This window comes from Palaemon carinicauda, chromosome 24, assembly GCF_036898095.1.
Source record: "Palaemon carinicauda isolate YSFRI2023 chromosome 24, ASM3689809v2, whole genome shotgun sequence".
Lineage (NCBI taxonomy): Eukaryota > Metazoa > Arthropoda > Malacostraca > Decapoda > Palaemonidae > Palaemon > Palaemon carinicauda.
This window is the reverse complement of record NC_090748.1, coordinates 86,644,374-86,654,373: the sequence shown is the minus strand read 5'-3', so window position 1 is coordinate 86,654,373 and position 10,000 is coordinate 86,644,374. Positions and strand designations below refer to the sequence as shown.

Genomic DNA, 10,000 nt, shown 5'->3' with positions numbered 1-10,000 from the left:
CCAATGGAGTAACAGGGCAAACAGAATCCTTTTTACCAATGGAGTAACAGGGCAAACACAGTCCTTTTTTTCCAATGGAGTCCAATGTCATGTACCTTAAGGACTTCCTGAAGCCTCTTTGGCTCCGGCCAAGACCCGGCACAGTCTTTGATGTCGGGGCTGTGAAGATGTAGAAATAGGTAGCAGGAAGGTGATAGGGGGAGGGAGGGGGAGGGGGGAGGGAATGTTAGGTAAGAACGAGGGAAGAAAGGGAAGAGCTGAATCGCCAAGGTCGTCCATGATGGGAGATGGTAATTGACTCAACGGTCTTGCATAGTTGTTCCTCCTACGCTCTCCAGACGGCGCCGCCCTCAGAGTCAGGTGTTGCCCTTCTGTTTCTAACGTTTTTTTTTAACCCTTTGAAAGAAACACGTGTTCCGTATTGCGTCATTTCCTGTCAACCATATGGTTTAGCAAGCTCGATTCTTAGCTAATACGAGACTTAACTTGAAAAACTATAACTTTTACTTTTAGTTACATCGTTTGAAGCAAAGAGATTTGTAACCAATAAACCGGTTTTCCTCGTGCATTTAACGGTTATGCTCACAATAAACTCTTAAAATAAACACAAGTGTGCAAGGACAGTCTAAAAGTGGATTACAGACACTGCCCCAGGGCAACAAAACCAGACAGTATAGAATTTATTTTACTTGCATAAGAAAACTCATAAATTTTTGGCCTCCTGAAAGTGGTAGAGAGAGAGAGAGAGAGAGAGAGAGAGAGAGAGAGAGAGAGAGAGAGAGAGAGAGAGAGTATACTATACACATAAGCATGCGTTTGTGTGTGTATTTAGTTTATGATTATTATATAATGCTTATCCAAATCACGATGAAGATGATTTCATTTGATTCTTCATCTTCTCATCCACTTAAATTTACATAAAACTCTCAATTAATAATTCAATCATATTGTTTTATCATTTCTATATTCAGCGAAATGATATACCCTATCTATGGAAATTTTTCTTTGAATATTGTCTTCATTATTGATGGATTTTAAGCTTATCCATACAAACTGTGGAATGCTTTTTAACAGCTCTTTACATCGCTGATATACAAACTACTTTCTATAAGGTGTAAAACTGCTTCGCCTTGCATTTAAGAAGTATATTTTCTCACCTTACATTATGAACAGCATAGGAGAATTCAAGAGTTTTTTTCCATCTTTATGCATATATATATATATATATATATATATATATATATATATATATATATATATATATATATATATATATATATATATATATATATATATATGTATATATATATACTGTATATATATACATATATATATATATATATATATATATATATATATATAGATATATATATATATATATATATATATATATATATATATATAATATATATATATATATATATATATATATATATATATACACATACATACATACATACAAATTTAGTCAAGAAGAAACGTACAGAACACGAGGAAAATTTTTTTAAAGCTCGCAGTAGAACCTCAAACATTTTAGAAAGCCCTCACCGAACCATGTTGGAATCCAGCCTCATTACTAAATAACGGGGGCCTTCCAAAACTGCGTCTGCATATTTTATGACTTCCTGGTTTGGTTCTCCGTGTAACGAATCGTCCTCCCAAATAAAATGGAACCAGTTTTGGGATGGCACGAAAGATAATCCACAGCTTAGCATATACAGTACATATAGGCATGCGCGATTTTAGAGTATCATAGCATTATAGCCGTACATGAATGAAATGATAAAAAACATATTGGTATTAAGAAAAAGATACATTAGTCGATACAAGAAACTGTAACAGATAATAAACACAAAAGTATTAAAAGTTGAAGTTGATATATATATATATATACATACATATATATATATATATATATATATATATATATATATATATATATATATATATATATATATATATATACACACACATATATATATACATATATATAAAATCCTCATTGGAAAAAGTAAATATATACATAAATGTATCCCTATAGTCAAGCAGTACCAGCTAACCTTCAGCACCTAAAGTCGTGAATTCGATATCGGGCTATTACATTCTCATTTCCCATAAACTTAATCGTGGCCCAGTTAACCTAATAGGTGAATTAGGTTCCTCAAGGAAATGGTCTGTAGATGGAGTGGAGAGGTATTTGAAGACTGACGGTTCAGAAAACGTTGGCCCAACATCTTTAATGAAAATAAACCTACTGATGATTTCTAATTTGTCACTGACAACATTTGTTTATGATAAGCCAATGGTACAGACAACAAACTTCCTTGATCTGGCAATAACAATATAAAATAGTGGAAAACAGAAGATGAAATTGAGAACAATTATCTTAAATAAAATATTTTCACTTAACGAGCCCAATTGGACCAATTTCAATAGACAATCCTAATTTCCCATTGTTGTGTGGCATCTCAACTGGACCATCTCAGCTTCCCATTTATCAGAAAAGATAAAGTAAAGAAAACAAATTCCTAATGGACAGAGAAAATTTACAAGAAATATTAATTTTTGCCATATAGATTAAACAAAGACAAAATCTTTAATTCCCCTTGAAACGAAAAATATTAAATGTAATTCCTGCTACATTGAAAATTACTTTAAAGAATCTCTTTTCGTTTAGAAGAATCGAAAAACGGGAATCCAAGACAATGAATAAAACAGACGAAGACACATGACAGACAAGAGGAAGAAAGACGCAAATAAGGCTGAAAAAACAAAAACAAAAAATATCATCAGCTTTTTAAACAATCAAGATTAAAGAAAATCAACTCGTCACCGATAGGAAAATCAATAGTATGTAACAGATTCAGTCATAAATAAACTCTGCCCGTGAATATCAAGATGAAGAGGTAATGAAAGCCAAACTTAAGAATATAGAAGCTAGAAAAGAGAAAAATACTAGAGATAAAAAACCAAAATTGAATTCAAGAAATGGAAAATCAAATAACAAATATTGAAATATATTCGTCTTAAGAACTTTAAACCATTCAAGTTCCAACCCTGCCCAACCTCCCTTAACATGAATTCGTCTGGTCCTAGCAGGCTATAGGTAATATATTCTCTCTCTCTCTCTCTCTCTCTCTCTCTCTCTCTCTCTCCTCTCTCTCTCTCTCTCTCTCTCTCTCTCAGTATCAAAGGCGTCATCAACCATCCTCACCCCGCCGTGGCAGACAAGCCAAAACTAGTCTCACATAATCTATTCTCATTTGAATGGAGAGAGTCCAGTCCAGCAGCTACCCACACGATAAGAATACCAATGAGGTCTAGTAAGAGAGAGAGAGAGAGAGAGAGAGAGAGAGAGAGAGAGAGAGAGAGAGAGAGAGAGAGAGAGAGAGAGAGAGAATGTAATACACAAGGTGTGCTGTTTCTAAAAAAGAATTTATACAATAAATCTGCATAAAATATGCTGCACAGTAAAAAACAGAAAAGAAATCGGTTCTTGTAACAAGTCTTCATTTGCATTCAAATCCTAAGAATCCTTAAAAGATTCCTGAGGAGTTCACAAAGAGCAACAACCGATATTCACACGAGCATAAAAAATCCGAAAGAGACTCTTCAGAATGCTAAGAGTCTTTGAAAGATCTTTGATAATGAGATTCTGAAGAGAATCTTACCAAGAGATGAGGATGGCTGGTGGGGATGTTCCAGTACGTAAAAAACTGGTAGTCCAGGATTTGGGGTTGGATCAGTAGTAGCCGGATTTGTAGGGTTTAATAAATACGCTAATGAAAGAAACGATAACGAGGTTCGAAAGTGATACATGAATGTTCTAGCTATATTTTTGGATCTTACATGGTAATATGACGTTGGGAGGTTCGGAGTTTAACATAATTTGGTAGACGCAGTGGTTTTAGTTTACGGAAAAAGCTAAAATAATCTAGAAAGAGGTTATAAAGGGTTAGAGATTTTCTGGGGTCATAGAATCTGCAAGAAAGGCGAAAAAGTGATGGGGCTTGAACTATGTCCTTGAAATTGAAGCTCAAGACAGACCCATTTGTGAGTCACCCGTAGGTAGTAAGGCACGTTTACAATGGCTGGGCGATGAATCACATAAGTAAATATAAATTGTTCTTTGCCCGGTATTCCCCCAAATTCCCTCTACCCAAACCAACGCCATATTATCAAACCCGATTATATTTCAGACTGTTTGTTACTACGTATATACGTTACACAGTCAAACTATGTTAATCATTACACGTAGTTTTCAGTACCCATCCACGCCGTTAGCATGTACAGTATATATACTAGTTTATGCTAACAAATACAAAACGTTAAGATTACTTAAAATGTATTTCATGCAAATTATAATTATAAACTATCGTTTTATTTATGCAAAATGCTAAGAAATAATTTTCAATTTAAGAGGTCATTACAGCAATGAGTCCCAATAAGGCTTGAAAACCGACAAGGTGAAACCTTAATCTACAAACTTCACCGACTCACTGACATACCTCTACCTACATACCGACCATCCCACTGTATCAATAGTTTTAGGTACCTTATTTTGAAGTGATCAGTATAAAAATATGCATGACAACACCAAGTAAAGTATAAACGTAGATAAGCCATAGCCCTTTCCCCCTCCACATTCTGGAAAAGGTGCAGGGGGATAACGGTGGTTGGAACGCCGAGAGAGAGAGAGAGAGAGAGAGAGAGAGAGAGAGAGAGAGAGAGAGAGAGAGAGAGAGAGAGAAAGAGAAAGAGAAAGAGAAAGAAGAGAGAGAGAGAGAGAGAGAGAGAGAGAGAGAGGTCCAATCTATGTGAAATCTGATCATATGTTCCGCACGAACTTAAGTAACGTTGGTGATTAAATTTTAGGCTTGTTCGTCTTCTTTGTTACGCCTTAATTGTTTAAGTCTCAGAATCGCTACTGATGTTATAACTGTTCCCCTTCTTTATATTATAATATCCTCCTTTTTTTCCATTTTCTGAATATTAGGCTTTTCTATCGGAAACACCCATACAAACATTGCGTGGGTTGGGAGTTCGAGTTTCCGCTCAAGCCTGATAGTTTCCACTTGTGTCCACCTACCTCACTGGACTTGAGATCTGGAGGAAGTCTCAAGGTCTACCTTCTGAATAACTGGTAGCCATTACCTGGTCCTCCCTGGTCCTAACATGGGTCCAAAGGGGACTGATTATACACTGTATCTGTACGGGACACTCCTTAACGACCTTTCAGCCTTTAAAGTTTGAACTTGCTTTGCAAATCAAGCACGTAATGAGCAGGTTCCTTAAGAAACATTCCTCATTACGAAACATAATAAACAAAATTACATTAACACACACACACACACATATATATATATATATATATATATATATATATATATATATATATATATATATATACACACATATATGTGTATATATATATATATATATATATATATATATATATATATATATATATATATATATATATATATAATTCATCCACAAAATAAAACAATTAAAACTTGCACTATCCTTGAATCGTTTTCTTTCTTCTGTAGAAAAAGCAGTCGACGAAATTCCCATACCTCCGAAGATATCTTCCCAGAGCAAAAGCTCACGTTACTTGAGTCACCTAATGCATAGCCTATCATGTAACCTATCGCATAACGTGGTCAAGAATAGCACCTGTGATGGAGTTCCCTTCTATTAAAAAAATTTATGAAATTTGTTCCCTTCAATTAAAATACGTATAAATTCATTCCCTTCACCTAAAAATGTATTAAATTAGTTCCCCTCAATTAATTTTCTTTAATTAAATTAGTTCCCTTCAACTAATTTTATTTTATTAAAGTCATTCCCTTCAAATAAAATAATGTATTAAATTTGTTCCCTTGAATTAAAAATTGTATCAAATTCGTTCCCTTCAATAAAAAATCTATTAAATTCGTTCCCTTCAATCAATTTTCTTTTATCAAATTCGTTAACTACAATTAAAATAATGTATCAAATTCGTTACGGAAGGCCAAAGCTAAGTGATGTCAATTGAGGATTATATAAAAGATAATTTGACAACTACACATAAACACAAGAGGCCATAACCTAATAATACTTGCTGGTAGCTTTAGTAATTCATGGTAAAGGCGACATGCACTGGATAGAAGTATTAGCATCATTTATCATAAAATAAAGAGAAAAAAGCTCAAGACAATATAGGGATCCTCTATAAATGGAGTAGTAACCTTAATCAAAACATCTGGGTTAGCGTATTAGTTTTGCAAGAGACCCGAAAAGCAACTGGATGGAAAAAGGATTGGTAATAACTATTCAAAACACACGGCAGAGCAGACAAGAATTTCAAGTTGATTGAAAGAGAGATCGAACCATCCCTACACGAGGATTAACCTCGAACTAGCAAGAACAAGCATCAGGTTACATCAAGTTACCAACAAAACCAGTACATTTCTGGAACCTTTTCAGAAGAAATACCCAACTTTCAAATACGGAATACTTTATCATTATAACTTTATAAAATGGGGACCAATTTGTCAGTTTTCTCCAAAAAGAAAGGTGATCAACACGCTAATCCAATGTGACAGAAAATAATTAGATGCAGGATTTTTATTATATGGAGGGCACCCCTGGACAGGTAACCTTTTATTGTCTTGATATGTCTCAGGACAAAAGCATTTGATACGTCTCAAGGTAAAAGCTAACAAAAAGGGGGGGGGGGGGTGAGAAAGATTGAGCTATTACTATTGAAATAAGGCGGTGTTCTTTCCGAAAATATAGTAAGGAATGTAGTAATTTCAGCTACAACAGTACCGGAAAGTAATCCCTTTTAATGGCCAATTTATTAAATAATATACATACTAGTTGTAAAAAAAATAAAATAGTGAATTAGAAAAAATGCGTTAGGTAAAAAAAAAAATAATTAACCCGGGGCATGTAGTAAACATAGGTATATGAAGAAATGACTAAAGATAAACGATCATCCAATGCCTTGTTTTCCTTGGCAAGGTTTATGAGTAACCTCCTACTTTCGTCGAAGGTTATTCACACGGTCGTTGAGCCAAGCAATTACTATCGTAAAACGCGTTTATTTTTTTATATAACAAAAAAATATTATCTCTCTCTCTCTCTCTCTCTCTCTCTCTCTCTCTCTCCTCTCTCTCTCTCTCTCTCTCTCTCTCGTTACCCGGAGTAATAAATCGAATAAAATAAACTATTTAAGTGACTGGATGCTTATAGCTAGTGCTCTTACGAAAAAACAATATCTTTACAATAAAAATGAGGGGAAATCAAATTCGTTAATCAACTAATTATTGTTATGATGTAAACAACAACTCACCCAACAATACACAAGACACAAAACAGAAGGCAACTTGGACAATAAAATTCTGTTAATGAAAGTTCCCAAGTGAGGCCATCTTATCAAGATGTCTGTCATGTGGTTATAATCACTTTAATATTTCTCTACATTTTTTCTCAATGTTCTAAAGGACACGAGTTAACAATGCAAGGTTATTAATCCAATGTTTAACCAATGCAGTTTCTTTTCAAATAAGAAGCTTTCTTTGTTTACAAAGCAACAAGAACATCAAATACATAAAAATTTACATGTATACTTTTTAAAAGACGATATAATTTTGCGAAAAATCGTAGATCTTATGATGATTCTAATGATTTTATCAATCATTAATCATTTATTATTCATTAATATCTGGTAAAAACAAACCAAGTTAAAGGGGCCACACAATGAATATCATTGATAAGTCTCCTAAAAATCAGTATACCAATGTTAAAGATATATTTTCTTAACACACGCATCAGGGTAGGGGGGGGGGGGAGTTATTATCCCCTTCCAATATTGTTGGTGGGGATATCAAGAACTGATGCAATTGGAAGGAAGGACTTACGCAGTGTATGAAGAGATGGAAAAGAGGCGGGAAAAGATGAAAGGAAAGACTTATCTGCTCAAACCTTAATCATAACCCAAATCCTTATTTCATAAACATTTGAAATTAACTAATAAATGCGACGATAAAATTACCTACGCTGCTCCGACACAAATCTCAAAACCAGTGATGGTCCCAATGAGCGAGTGAATTAATTAATGGAAAATAATCACAAATTTAATACAAACCTTAAAATATTCTTCGTAATTCACATTCGAAGAAAAGAAAAGAACGTTATCAACAATAAATAAAGACTAATACTATACCTTAAAAGAAAGACTTTTTAAACTCAAAACGTCTTTGACGAATACAAAAGAAGATGCAAATACACGTATAAAAGTAATCTAAAAAACATTAAATACCAGGCAGAACACCAAAAATCCAATGAGAAATGTAACTTTAATTACTTACCTTATAAAAACTGGATACCTGAAAAAACTGGAATCGTAGGTCTCGCTTTCCACTTTTGGGAATGAGTCAATGAAACCAACAGGAGCCTGAAAAAGTAGAATATTTGAATTAGCTAAAATCTCTCTCTCTCTCCTCTCTCTCTCTCTCTCTCTCTCTCTCTCTCTCTCTCTCTCCAAAATGTCCCGTTAGAGGTGGTCAAATCTAACGTCATTAGTGATGCATCTCAAGGCTTTTTTTTTTTTCGATCATTAGGCCTTATCTTCCAGACCTTCCTCTTGTTTATCGGCATTTTTTTTTTAACCAAAGGAAGCCGACCGTGGTTCAAGGTGTTTACAAAGACGCGGATTTCATTATTATGTTAAGAATGAGCTTTTCATGTTGGCCATTATCCAATAATGACTCAAACAAGCTTAATCGACAATCTATCTTATCATCCTTTCTTCATCAGATGTTTTCAAAGATTATAAATGTAGCTATAGGTCTACATCATAATGGAGTGTAGGCCTACCCACTACCAATACCTAATACGGTTATAGGGAGACTAGGCCTACCAAATAAAAAAAGAGGACGACTGTTTTTTGAGAGATAATGAAACCACAATAGATTATAGGGACCATAAATATTTTCACGGAACAGTTTTGTGCCGCCAGGGATAGGCCTAAGACACTAGGAAATCAAACACCACCTGTAGGAGACTTAAACCTCTTCAGTTCCGTGTTCCAGGAAGAGACTGACGAGCTTGGGAACCTACAGTTACACCTATGCCTAAGGGTCTCCGTAGACAATCAAACTTTCCAGGAGTATTTAGACATTGGAAAAAAGATTTGCTCCTTTGCCATCCATGCAAAAGGATGGTAATCTTAACGTAGAATTATATTACTATTATTATTACTAGACAAGCTACAATCCTAGTTGGAAAAACAAGATGCTATAGGCCCAAGGGCTCCAAAAAAAATAGCCCAGTGAGGAAAGGAAACAAGGAAATAATTAAACAATATAAGTAATAACAAATTAAAATAAGATATTTTGAAAAACATTAACAGCATTAAAACAGATAATTCATATATAACTATAAAAAGACTTATGTCAGCCTATTCAACGTAAAAACATTTGCTTCAACTTTGAATTTGAAGTTCTACTGATTGACGTAAAAAATATTGAGCAAAACATTGAAAGCTCTAGGGGACTTAAAAGATAACAGAGCAAATGGCACAAGAATTTCAATAGTCACGAGATCTAAATCGAAGTGAGGCTAAATATAATACAGCAATGAATAACATCTGGGTTATAGAAAACAAATGACAGTATATATATATATATATATATATATATATATATATATATATATATATATATATATGTATGTATATATATATATATATATATATATATATATATATATATATATATATATATATATATATATATATGTATATGTATATATATATATATATATATATATATATATATATATATATATATATATAATTAGAAATGTATATATAATGTATACATTATATCATCATCATCCTCAGCCGTTACTAGGCCACTGCAGAAGAAAGGCCTCAGACATGTCCTTCCACTTGCATGTGTTTATGGTCTTTCTGTGCTAGTAGACACATCCGCAAACTTTCTTAGTT

At 33.6% G+C, this 10,000-nt stretch overlaps 2 protein-coding genes across 3 annotated transcripts in view; one reads left to right on the top strand and one right to left on the bottom strand.

Annotated features, from left to right (window-relative positions):
• Positions 1-8,449, bottom strand: part of LOC137618201 (DNA oxidative demethylase ALKBH2-like) — a 208,921-nt gene extending 200,472 nt beyond the window's left edge. The window contains exon 1 of the mRNA XM_068348293.1: positions 8,361-8,449. The gene's annotated coding sequence lies outside the window, so the exon portion shown is untranslated. The remainder of the gene's footprint in view (positions 1-8,360) is intronic.
• The window catches only part of LOC137618199 (enolase-phosphatase E1-like), a 38,853-nt gene that overhangs the window by 18,037 nt on the left and 10,816 nt on the right, over positions 1-10,000 (top strand). The window lies entirely within an intron of this gene.